Source organism: Papio anubis, chromosome 2, assembly GCF_008728515.1.
Source record: "Papio anubis isolate 15944 chromosome 2, Panubis1.0, whole genome shotgun sequence".
In the NCBI taxonomy this organism is placed as follows: domain Eukaryota; kingdom Metazoa; phylum Chordata; class Mammalia; order Primates; family Cercopithecidae; genus Papio; species Papio anubis.
Window position 1 is genome coordinate 17,694,153 of NC_044977.1, and position 14,122 is coordinate 17,708,274.

The 14,122-nt window shown below is 36.3% G+C and overlaps 1 protein-coding gene across 6 annotated transcripts in view; it reads left to right on the plus strand.

Moving 5' to 3' along the window:
* Positions 1 to 14,122, plus strand: part of EPHA6 (EPH receptor A6) — a 928,471-nt gene that overhangs the window by 747,419 nt on the left and 166,930 nt on the right. The gene's annotated exons all lie outside the window — the stretch shown is intronic.

Sequence of the window (14,122 nt, forward strand, 5' to 3'; positions counted from 1 at the left end):
GGTTTACCAGATTTTGATAAAAATCAAGGCCACAAAAGAGAAGTAACAAGGAGTAAAAACAAAACTAATCACCATAAAATTTATTCAGAAAATGTAAGAAAACCCCTTTAAAAAATTCTATTTGATGTTCTCAAAGAGAAGGGGAAAGATACTGCATCTATAAAATAAGAACAGGCTGCCATATTAAAAAGAAAAAAAAAAATTCCAGCCAAACTATCTAGAGTGAGGGTCAAAAAATAAAAACCAAAGAAGAACTGTTTAAACATGTGCAGGAATAAGAAGCTCTCTTTTTCTGAAATCATGATTGAAATTTAAAAAAAGAATCCATGGAATAGAAAGATTTGGATTTTCAAAAAAAGTGGTACATAAGTACAAAGAAAAGAAATTCCAGGGGGATAATCATGCAAAGTGCCCTGAGAATGATTCATTTAAATCAGAAATATAGTCTTAGGCCTTCACAAGAGTGTATTTAAATATAAGAACAGTAAGGGTTTTGTTCAACAGATAGTGTGATTGTGAAACTAGAGCATCTAAAGGTAGCTACTAGGTACATATGCTTATTGAGATTTAAATTGAAATTAATGAAACTTAAATACAATTTATAATTTGGTTCCTCAGGCACACTAGCCACATTTCCAGTGCTCAACAGCCACATGTGGCTGGTGGCTACTGTATTGGACAACACAAACATAGAATATTTTCATCATTGCTGAAAATCGGAGTGAACAGCTTTGATCTTGGTGATATAGTGAGCTTATTGCTTTCATTCATTCTTCAAAGAATGTTTGTTGAGTAGGTTCATTTTGAACAAAAGGACAGACTGAGAATATAGCATCTATAATAAGTGAGTAAAGGCCTTGCCCTTCTATGGACTTAGCATCTAAGAGAAAGACAATAAACAAATACAGGGATGCCTCATTTTTATTGCATGCTGCTTTACTGCTCTTCACAGTATTGCATTTTTTACAAACTGAAGGTTTGTGGCAACATTGCATTGAGCAAATCTATCAGTGCCATTTTTTCAACAGTATGCACTTACTTCATATCTCTGTGTCACATTTTGGTAATTCTGGCAATATTTAATTTTTTATTATTATTACATGTTGATGTTGATCTTTGATAATCTCTGATGCTACTATTATAATTCTTTTGGGATGCCATGAGCAATAGCCACGTTAGATGGCAAACGTAATTGATCAATGTTATGTGTGTTCTGACTGTCCCCCATTTCTCTCTCCTCAGGCCTCACCATTCCCTGAGGTACAATAAAATTGAAGTTAGGCCAATTAATAACCTTATGATGGTCTCTAAGTGTTCAAATAAAAGGAAGAGTCGCGTATCTCTCGCGTTTAAATCAAAGCTAGAAATGATTTAACTCATAAAGTTCAGTGAGGAAGGCGTTTGAAAAGCTGAGATTGACTGTAAACTAAGCCTCTTGTGCCAAACAGCCAAGTTATGAATGCAAAGGGAGTATTTTGAAGAAAAGTAAAAGTGCTACTCCATTGGACTCCACAATGACAAGAAAGTGAAGCAGCTTATTACTGATAGGGATAAAGTTTTAGTGGTCTGGATAGATCAAACCACAACATTCCCTTAAGCCAAAGTCTGATGGAGAGCAATGCCCACTCCTCAATTCTGTGAGGGCTGAGAGAGCTGAAGAAACTGCCGTTGAAAATTTTAAAGCTACCAGAGATTGGTTTATGAGGTTTAAAGAAAGAATCCATCTCTGTAACATACATGTGCAAGGTGAAGCAGGAAGTATTGATATAGAACTGTAGCAAGTTATCCAGAAGATCTAGTGAAGATAATTGATGAAGGTCGCTAAACTAAACAACACATTTTCAATGTAGATGGAACATACTTCTATTGGAAGAAGATGTCTAAGATGTCTTCTAGAAATTTCATAAGTAGAGAGAAGCTAATGTCTGGCTTCAAATCTTTGAATGACAGGCTGACTTTCCTGTAGGGACTAATGCAGCTGGTGACTTTAAAAGGAAGTCAGTTCTCATTGACCATTCTGAAAATCCCAGGGCCGTTGAGAATTATGCTAAATCTACATTGCCTTTGTTCTCTAAATGAAGCAACAAAGCTTGCGTGACAGCACATCTGTTTATAGCATGGTTTACTAAATATTTTAAGCCTACCATTGAGACCTACTGATCAGAAAAAAAGATTCTTTTCAAAAGAGTACTGCTCATTGACAATGCACTTAGTCACCAAAGAGCTCTGATGGAGATATACAAGAAGATTAATGTTATTTTCGTGCCTGCTTAGAAAACATGCATTCTGCAGTCCATAGATCAAGGAGGAAGTTTTGACTTTCAATGTTATTATTTAAGAAAATTACATTTCATAAAGCTATAGCTGCCTTAGGTAGTAATTTCTCTGATGGATCTGGATAAAGTAAATTGAAGATCTTCTGGAAATGATTCACTATTTTTAGATGCCATTAAGAACATCTGTATTTCATGAGAGGAGGTCGAAATTTCAATGTTAACAGGAGTTTGGAAGAAGTTAATTCCAGCTCTCATGGATGTTTTTGAGGGGTTCAAGACTTCAGTGGAAAAAGTAACTGCAGATGTGGTGGAAATCACAGGAGAACTAGAATTAGAAGTGGAACCTGAAGATGGGGTTGAATTACTGTAATCTCATGATAAAACTTTAATGGACAAAGAGTTACTTCTATGGATGAGCAAAGAAAGTGGTTTCTTGAGGATGAAATCTACTCCTAGTGAAGATGCGATGAACATTGTTGACATTGCAACAAAGGATTTAGAATATTACATCAACTTAGCTGTTAACACAGTGGCAGAGTTTGAGAGGAATGACTCCAGTTTTGAAAGAAGTTCTTTCTACTGTGGGTAAAATGCTGTCAAACAGCATTGATGGTTCAAATACATCTATCATGAAAGGAAGAGTCAATCAGTGTGGCTAGCTTTATTGTTGTCTTATTTTCAGAAATTACCACAGCCACCCCAACGTTTGGATACATCAGTAACCACCAACATCAAGGCAACACCCTCCACCAATAAAAAGAGCTTGCTGAGGGCTCATGTGATCGTTAACAGTTTTTAGCAATAAAGTGTTTTTAATTAAAAAATATGTATTTTATCTTTTTAGGCATACTGCTGTTACACACTTAATAAACTACAGTATACTGGAAACATAACTTTTATATGCACTTGGAAACCAAAAAAATTCATTCGACTTGCTTTATTGCAATATTTACTTGAGTGCAGTGGTCTGAAACCAAACCCACAGTATCTCTGAGGTATTCTCGTAATGCGTAATACAATATAATGGATTGATAGCTGCCAAAAGGAAAAACAAAGAAGTATAAAGGTATATTGAAGGTGAGGGCTGGAGACTATTTGAAGTCGGATATGAGGAAAGGCTTATTGGAGAATATGATGTTGGAGGGATGTAGAATGTCCTATGAAAATCTGTGGGAAGTATTCTCCATGTAAACAGAAAGTCAAGTAAAAACGTCGCTGAGGTGGAAAAATGTTGAATGTCCCCCAGAACTTCAAGAAGGCTACTATGGCTGAAACAGCCAATAAGGAACATTGCAGGAGATAAGGTCAGAGACGTAAACAGGAGGTCGATCTCATAGGGACATACCAGCAAGAGTTAGGATGTAAGTTTTTTATCCCAGAGGTGATGGGAAATTTTTGGATGGAGAGTGACATGATCAGATGTATACGTTCAAACCATCACTTTAGCAGTTTTTGTGGCACATTAATCTTAGGAGTGCAAGAGCGAAGTAAAATTTATCTTTAAAAACTTTAGAAAAGGTAAATGTATTTACCAGAAAGTTCCTGGTCCCAATATGAAACAAACTGAAACTTACAGTGAATGGAGTATAAGAATTAAGCATATTTAACCGTGAGGTCCAAAACATTCTCCCTTAATGGACAGGCTTACAGCTAGACTTGTACTTCCTTCTCTACAAATTAATTATAATAATAAGTTTTGCAACAAATAATGTTTATTTAAGCCAACTATTACAAATTCTGTTTATTAGTATCAAATGTTTAGAATCACCCTATAAGCAAAAAATGAAACAAAATCAACTTGTTATAAATATGAGTTTATACACGTTTAAAAGTAATTACATAGCTGATAATTCAGAAGGTGGAGGCTAATAAAGGGACATGAAATGTTTTCATCTCACATAGTGAAATGTTGATGGAGCAATTAATAGAAGTGTGAATATGAAAAGCATTAAGTTAATTAGTATGGGGGAAAACTAAAAATAATTAATAAAACTAATAAGACTCAGGAAGAAGTCAGTAACTTAGTAGGGAGTCGTCTGATTCTATCTAAATCTGATAAATTAAGAAATACTTGCAAAAACATATTATTTGTTATTATAATAATCCTTACAAGCACAAATCAAAAATGTACAAAAAAAGTTTACCTTTAAGGAGCAAGAAGTTTATGTGGGCTGGTAGACCTTTTCGTTGTTGTTTAATACCATTCTGAAGCATTGCATTTATAAGTTTGTGCTTGCCATACTTTATAATAGTCATAATAATTCTGTTATGTAAAACCTGTAAACAGAAAATATGTTGTATTGTTGATATTCCATTGTAAACATTACACTTTTTTTTTTCTCACAATAAAATTAAAATTGATTGACAAAATACACATTTTAGATGCTAAATTAAAGGGTTGACTTTATTAAGGGTCAACTTTTAAAGAAACAACAAATGACCAAAATTTAGAAATCACACTGAGTATTAAAAACCATGATAGAGCATGACACAAATTGCCATCCAACTTTTTTTTTCCTGAAAGGTAAACAACATATACAAATGGTTTGTGTACATGGGGGGTGAGGGGGAAAGAAGATGTGAATTGTAACATTTTGTGGGTTTGATAAATATGGAGATTTATTATTAAACATGCAAGATCTCTGAGGCTAATGTGAATTTGAAAAACAAGTTGTCAGCAGCTATTATACACTCTAAGGCCAATTGCTACATAATCAGAGGTCATAAGAGAATGAAAGCTTAGGCATGTTTCAAGTAAATATCTGGCATATATAGCACCTCAGTAGCAGAAAAAACTTAAAAATATACCATTCTATTCCCAATGTCAGAAAAGGGAGTAGACAATGAAGGATAGAAGTAACTCTCACCAGCACAGCAATGATATCCACAATATTCAATCCATATACCAAGGGGAAAATGCTTTACAGAGAAGTAATAAAGATCAGAATCAAGTCTAAGGAGTTTTCTGCCAAAATAAATAAAAACAAGATAATTTAGTTTCACAAGCTCAGAAAGAAAAGGATAAATATCAAAAGGAATCCGAGTCGTCAGAACAGCACCTTTAAGGCTCCTACATTAACCAGATGTCGTGATTTATAAAACACATGCTATAAATATTCAAGGAAAATTAGCCCAAAGGAAAAAGAAAGACAACAATTGTGCATTTGTAGTAATAACAGCCCTATTATTACAGATGATAATTATAATCTATGATTGCAGTTTTTGAAAAGAGGAATCTATGTTAGAATAACTGTGTATGACAAATTCTGAAGAAAAAGTTTTAAAATTCTACTTTCTAAATCTGTGACACATCATAATCAATAAGCACTAATAGTAACTGAATATCAAAATGTACCTTGAGTGAATTAAATATTAGCATAATAAAATATTGGAATTCACAAATTATAAATACAAATATATATTTTCTCAAATGTATTAACATTTTAAAATTTCAAGTTCTTGCCACTGAAAGACCTCACAAAGACAGGAAGAGTCTTGATAGAATCTACCAAGTAAATACTGGAAGATAATGTTAGCTCTTGTATTAGTCAGCTTTTTGCATTATTATAAAGGAATACCTGAGACAGGTAATTAATAAAGTAAAGAGATTTAGACCGGGTACAGTGGCTCACGCCTGTAATCCCTTTGAGCGGCCTTTGAGAGTAAACACTTTGAGAGAGGCCGAGGCTGGTGGATCATGAGGTCAGGAGATCGAGACCATCCTGGCTAACATGGTGAAACCCGTCTCTACTACAAATACAAAAATTAGCTGGGCATGGTGGCACCTGCCTGTAGTCCCAGCTACTTGGGAGGCTGAGGCAGGAGAATTGCTTGAACCTGGGAGGTGGAGGTTGCAGTGAGCCAAGATCATGCACTGCACTCCAGCCTGGCAACAGAGCAAGACCCCGTCTCACAAGAAAAAAAAAAGGAAGAAAAGAAAAGAGACTTAATTGGCTCACAGTTCTGCAGACTGTACAGTCATGGCACCAACATATGTTTGGCTTCTGGTGAGGATGTCAGGAAGCTTACAATCGTGGTGGAAGGTAAAAGGAGCAGGTGCATCATGTGGCAAGAGTTGTAGCAACAGATGGGGGAGGTGCCACACTTTTAAACAACCAGATCTTGCATTAACTAACTGAACAAGACACAGTTATCACCAAGGGGTGGTGCTAAGCCATTCATGAGGGACATGCCCCCATTACCCAGTCATCTCCCATCAGCCCTACCTCCAACATTAGGAATCACATTTTGACATGAGATTTGGAGGGAACAAACATCCAAACCATGTCAGTATTCAACCTATCTGGTCAAATCCCTCCATTTCATTGAGAAACCTGTAAAGAGTATTTCTACTAAAAATCACATACTTGTTGCTAATGCTAGGATTGTATAAATAGTGCTGCTTCGGGATCCAGTCTTGAAAAATAATGACTTGAAGTCAATTTTATGTATTTATTATCCAGGTTTATTTACAAAATAAATTTGTCAGGGCTCTCTTAGTGAGCAATAACAGAAATCTAAGTCATGCTCTCTTAATTCAAAGAGTGTTTTGGCTCTTGTCACTAAAAATCCAGGATCGTTTAGCTGCAGGTATGGCTGGATCTAGGATTCTTTGAAAAGACTTTGTTGCTTTCAGTCTCTTGGCTCTGCTTTCTTCAATAGTGGCTTTACTATCCCATCAGCTTTTTCTATATGGACGCCTTCTGTATCTTGAGGCTAACCATCTACCCTATTCAATTCCAATGAATAATAGTCTTTGTTCCCTAATAGTTGAAACGAAGGTCCTAGAATTGAACCTTATTGGCCTGGCATGTCATAGATCCACCTCTGGAACTCAACAGGAATGGAGGAGTAGATTTAAACTCCATCTCTACCAAATAAACCACATGAACTGACAGAAGGGAAGGGTGATTTTGAAAGAAAATCCATGTACTCTTCCAAGACCACAGCAAAAGCAAATGTCTAGTATTTTCAGTTCGTTCATTTTTTATTCTACAAATGATTTCACATCTGGCACACTTATTATTGTAGTGTAGAAAGAGCATTGGGAATGGAAGCAAGAAGATCTAATTTTATGGCCTTGAGTAAGTTGCTAAGCCTTTCTGGTCTACTTTCTTCATATGTAAATCATTTTAAAAATACATTCATCATTGCAATCCTAGGAATGATTTGATGAACAAAAAAAAACTTGGCAAATAAAGGCTCGTGTACCAAAAAATAAATCCAGGCCTGCCACACTGCACAACTTTGGGGGATATAATTCACATAGAATACAATGGAAACAAAATCAGCAATGTTATCTATAAAATGGACTAATAATAGCTCTTTTACAGAGATTTAGCCTGAAAACATTTCGAGAGTGTCAAGCACAGTGTTGGCCACCATTATGGATTGAATTGTGTACCCCCAAAAGTTATGTTGATGTCCTCCTCTCTCCCAATACCGCAGAATATGACCTTATTTGGAAATAGAGTGGGAAATAGGGTGGGTCATTAATCTAATGTAACTGGCATAAAATAAGAATAAAAGAGAGAGACGCATGTGGAGGAGAGCCTCAGGAGAAATATTGGGAAGAGATGGAGGAGGAGATTGGACTGATGCATCACAATACAAGAAACACTAAGGATTACCTCCTACCCACGTACGTGCAGCCACAGAGGCGGCTCAGGAAAACAAACTTAATTATACTCACAGGTCCTAAAGATAGGAGGCACAGCAAGCTACGCAGGGCCTGCTAGGAAACTCACCAGGGTGTTCAGGAGGCAGAAGACAGGAGCAAGGAGAAGGTTTAGGCCAGAGTGGGAAAGGCAAGGCAGAGCAGTGAACAGTTTAGGATTGCCTATTTTGAATAATTTTGGTGGGCTTTGGGCTCTAAGGGTGGTCCCTAGTTGCCTGGCACCTGGCCCTGGAATGATTAAGGGGAGAAAATTCATCATTTGAGGTGTATAATCTAGGTAGAGGAGGTTTGGCTTTGGATTGGTTAGTTTACCTATCAAAGAATTGCTCAAGCCTGGGCCCTTTGCTAGCTCCAGGTTTTGGCTAGGCCCTGGAGGGTCAGTCTCTCAATAGCGAGAAAGAGTTTTAACATGTGAAATCATCATAACATGCAAAAAATTTAAAAAATACTTATACTATGCTAAATAAATGATATCAATCATCATTTCTTTCCAGAAATACAGAGAATCACATTGTATTTCTACCTCCATTTTTCCTATCCTGCAATTCATCCTATGCACTGCTGTAGGAGTGATCTTTATAAAATGCAAAACAGATAACATGATATCCTGGTTTACAGATCTTCAAGGTTCCCCACAGATTGATGGAACGAGTCCAAGTTCTTTGGCAGAATATTCAAGGCCCCCATTGATCTGGCACTTGCTTCCTTTCTAGGATCATTTTTGCTAATTACTGTGCCTGCTTCAGTTCTATTAAACCATTTACAGCTCTCAGAGAGCACCATGCTCTTCAGAGCAGCTCCTTATGCCTACAATGTCCTTCTTTTCTTTCCCAGTGGTAAACTGTTGCCCTTTTTAGATTTAATCAAGACTTTTCTCCTCTATGTAGAATCATGAGCTCCCTTTTTTCCCCACTAGTCTACTCAAATATCTACGGTTACAAGAAAAGTTATGCATGACACTTGTTAAAGATGATAAGGCCGATTTTATTCAAGGAGGGCTATGGGTGTAGGTATAGGGACCAGTTTCACAGAGGTCTTGCAGTGGGGCAGAGAAATTTGACTTAACTCCAACAAGGACAAGTAGGGATGTATATAACCAAGGAGCAGAGTGGATGTCAATGGATGTAGGGATGTATATAACCAAGGAGCAGAGTGGATGTCAATGGATGGAAACTATTAAGAGCAAACATCAAGGCTAACAAGTTTCTGGCTAAACTGACTTGATAGGATTGTTGCTGAAGACAGAACAGGGTAATAAGATACTGAAAATGGTCAGACACCAAGGGTAGGGGATTTTTGCTACACTGGCTAGTAGGATTTTTGCTCAGACTGCATTCTATAAGAATAGATATGAAGGCCCCAGATCAAGTCAGGTCAGAAAGGGCATGGGAACCTAATAAAGTTCTGGTCAAATGAGTGAGTCTTTGTTACCACCATAGCTCCTAAAACACTGTGTTACTATTATCATCTTATATGCATTTGTCTTCCCAAGGACTCATGAAGGCAGAGATTCTCCGTGATGTATCTCGACTTACAGCACATGATAAGTGCTCAATAAAAGCGTATTAAGTTAATGAATAATAAAAAGATAAAGTAATAAATGAATAATCAGATGTTAAAAATAGTGAATGAGCCCAACAGTCTCCCAATGAAGTATTTTACTTAAAAGTTAAAAAATGCTTGATTTTTTATTCATTGCCAGTGATTAAAAGGACAGAGTCTAGAGTCAAGTTGCTTGGATTCCTAGCTTAAATCACTTATTCAGGTGACTTTGGGAAATTATTACTTCTCTGCAAAAATCAGGATGTAATAGTTCCTTCTTCATTTGGGTTGTTAGGAAAACTAACTGAACATATATTTATATTATGAAAATTGTATTGTGTAGAGTAAATGAGAATATGGATTACTATATACATTTTCAAAAAAATACTTTCAATGACAAAAGATTAGAGGCAAAACTTTTGTTTTAATCGAAAGGAATTCTTATTCTTTGTGTCTGCATATATTGAAAACTGAGCTTAAATTATGAACAGTGTTTGTGTCATTCCTGGTACTTCAGTTTCTAGGATACACATAAAAATGCATGCATTTGTTGAAAATAAGAAAGCGCCTTTTTTCCTGGTTTATGTTGGGCAAATGCTTGCTGCGATCAGTTTTGACACCCATGGCTTTTCTCTCTGTGTGTGGGATGAAGACCCAGAGAGGGGTTATGTAAGTCACCATAGTTCTTATTGATTCAAATATTGTTGAATTTTACCTAAAAACAGACTTCTCATGTGTAGAGTCGACTCACACCGTTGCCAGCTTGTACTACTAATTTTTATTTTTAATTTTATTGCACTAAGAATATTTATTTTTACACTACCCAGCTGCCACCAGAGATTTTGTATTCTAACTACATACAATTTTGTTTTACAGTAAGTAGAATAAAAATAATTAAAATAAAATATTCCAAATATGAGGGATTCATGGAAGCGAGTGGCCAGGAAAACTTTATGGAGAAAAAGAGACATGAGTTGGGATTCAGAAGATGCTGGGAATTGGAACAGGCTAGAAGACAGTATGGAAGGCACTCCAGGCCAGGGAAGTGGTGTCAGCAAGTCTAAGGGCAGAGGCATTCCTGTATTTTGGAGGTGGATAACACCTCAATCTGCCTTAAGCATTAGGTTTATATGGGGGAGGAATCAGAATATAAATTTAAAAAGTATTACAGGGCTGGGCGCAGTGGCTCACGCCTGTAATCCCAGCACTTTGGGAGGCTGAGGCAGGTGGATCACGAGGTCGGGAGTTGAACACCAGCCTGGCCAAGATGGTGAAACCCCATCTCTCCTAAAAATACAAAGATTAGGCAGGCATGGCGGCAGGCTCCTGTAACCCCAGCTACTCTGGAGGCTGAGGCAGAGAATTGCTTGAACCCAGGAGGCGGAGGTTGCAGTGAGCCGAGATCACACCACCGCACTCCAGCCTGGGTGACAGAGTGAGACTCTGTCTCAAAAAAAAAAAAAATAGAAGCTTTAAATGTTAAACCATGACATTACAACTCTACACAAAATGAAATACAAAGTTTTAAAGATTTTTAAGATAATAATGCTGCCTGAAGCGGGTGGTGTGCAGAATTGCTTGGATAAACTAGAGGTTAAATTCAGGTCTGACTTCAAGGGAATAATCCCCTTCCACCAGCACTGTAGAGTCTAGATACCAGAATGTAGCAAGAGGAAGTCATCTTCAGAGTGTGTTGAGAGTGAAAGGGTCAGTAAGAGAAAGGTCAAAATAAAATAGTTCACATGTAGAGTCAGGAAAAAGAGGAGTCTGAAACTGGAAGCCTAAATTCAGGAATGGGATTCTGGGATGGACAGAATAGGGCATATGGTTCTGTTACTGCATATAAACATAGCACCTGTGTCACGGCAAGGAGTCAGCATTTAGGGCAGCAATATCACTTGTTAAAAAATATTGCTGCCAGGATGGCCTGGAAACTCAATAAGCCCTAATCAGGAAAGAGTAGAAGCAGAGGGACTAATTAGCAGACTCTTGCAGTAGTCAAAATTAAGTGTAATAAGGGCCAGAGGTGGCATGGTAGAAAAGAGATTATAGGGGTTGACACAGAAGATTCAGGAGAAAAACACTCCTTTCGAAAAATAAAAGTTTTAACGTTAAAACCCTTTCATTTGAAGCAATTGCATATGTCAGGCAATTTCTCCAAAATTTAAGTGCTAATTGATAGATTCTGAAGCTGACTTGCAAGGAACTTCTTGTACCTTTAGAAAAGTCATTCTCTCAGTGACCTGGTTGCTGCATTATCATCTCAAATGCCATTTTTTTCTTATTGTTTCATTACGTTGTCACCTTCAAAGGACAAAATTACATGTAAGTCATAAATCCTATTTCCCTAAGACCAAAAGAAAATCTTCCTTGAAACTCATAATAAAACCTCTTTCCTGTTAAATACCACCAAACAGATACACGTTAGACTCCAATTCTTCCGTTATTTGACTCACCATGAATTTGCTATTAAATAGCTTTTAATTGAGATCAAACAGTAAGAACCTAAAAAAGAGCAAATTCTCAGTTCACAAAAAACTAATTGCCAAGCCTTGCGGCATTTATAAACATCAGAGTCGATGTGAAATGTGGAAGGTCAATGAAACTTGCTGGCAAAGAGCCATCATTGCAATGTATAGCACACCATCAGCTTTTCCATATACCTCTGCTGCCACTTTCTGTTTATAAAACCAAAAGGTTATTTTGATCCATTTTTACTTTTTTCCCTCGGTCAGCATTGTATGTATATATGCAAGCTATCTTCTTTACCTTGGCAATTTATCTAAAGTAGAAGTTTTCTTGGACCAAAAATCTATATTGTTCTGATTAATGCCTGCGTCAACTAAAACACTGATCTCTTAGTTGCTCCTTTTTCCTGTTTTTTGTCTTTGTTTTATGCTGATATTTTAGCATGTTTATTGGATTATAAGGCACTCTTGGTAATAGGAGCCCTTGGTGAGGTAATAGAGTATAATCATGCTCTTTGATTACACTTGGTTGAATTTTTGACTTTCTTCCTACATACATTGTAACAAAATCCATATAAAACATATCGTATCATTATATGTATGACACTGTTGAATTAAGCAAAAGGCAAGAAAACAGTCAAGTTTCTTAGTAAAGAATAATGCTGAACTCTTATTGCAGATTTTTGGTAACAACTGTTTCTGCCTTGAATAACTATGCCTCCAAACGACTTGATTTGGTAATTGTTGGATTATTTACAGTACGGTGTTAATGAGTTTCTCAGTCTGCTTCTTACTTTTGTACAAAGAATTCATTATGCCTGATGAAGGCCTGTTAGCCAGAGGAACCTAAAAAAATAAATACAAAGCAGTGTGCCTTTAGATTATATGAAGTCGAATAAAGTTTTGGTTGCCCACAAGTGCAATAATAGATAGTGGTGTGACCTGGCTAACACAAAAAAGCTAGCTGCATCTTAGCTTGCTATAATTTGACAAGAAGACTATTTTTTAAGAAATTAAAGAGTTGTTTTACAGTCTACTCTGGGCAGTTTACATCTGGTATACAGTGATCACTTCCAGATTATCCATTTTAGGGTTAGCTTTGTTAGGGTATAATTTGTCCAAAAGTAAAGTAACCAGTATGATGAGATTTTTTAAAATAAGTGTCTGATAGATCAAGATTTGTTTAGCCTACAGTCAAAAATTTAGGTAGAAAATGGAAAGGAAAAGAATAGATCTCTTCAGTTATCATTCGTATTGCCACATGCAAATTCAGAGGGCAAAATTATAGACCAAATGAATGGAAGATAAATTAATGTTTCCTGAAGACAAATTTTGTATTGACTTAATATTAATCAAGAAAACCCAGAATAAAACAGATAGGCACAGAACTTAGTCACAAGGATATAAATAGAATAGTTCCAGAATGTCCAGGATGTCCAGGCTCCTCCCAGTTCTAAGATCCCTTACTTGAATGATAGCTATGATATTCTTCTTTTGTTTTATCTATTATCATATATCTATTATCATGTAATGTGGACCCAGTCACTTTTCACCTTCTTTCTCTTTATTTAAGTAACTCAGAAGAAAGTTTTTACCTCATTGGTTTGAGAAAAATTTGTAAGTTCCTCTTGGAGAAATCTAAATTTTATTATCAAATAGAGAAATTGTTTTAATAACCTATCCTAAAGGCTGAATTTATAAAGTCATTCAGTCAACAAACATATATTGAGCAGCTAATAGAATGCTAAAAGCATAAGTGCACTAATATGGAGTAGATGAATGAATGAGGCTTAGGGCAGGCCCACTGAATCTATTTGAATAAAAGAAAGTTTCTTAGAGGGAGTAACACTTAAGCAGAGTCTTGAAGGATGAGTCAAATGTGGGTTAGACAGGCAAAGAAACTGTGTATTATTAACAGGAAACACATATAAGAAAAAGCTACACAGATGTGAAAGAGAAAAGGCTTATAGACTTATTAGCATTTTCTTGTTGTGGAAGTCAGAGCTGTGTGAAGCCAGTTTTCAGAGATGTGACCAGAGAGACTGACAATTGAAAAATAAGCAATAGAGAAAAGGCAAAACATAGGGGAAAATACTGCAATATTTGTTCAACAAAAGACTACTATGAAATTATATAATGAATTCTTACCAATCATTTTT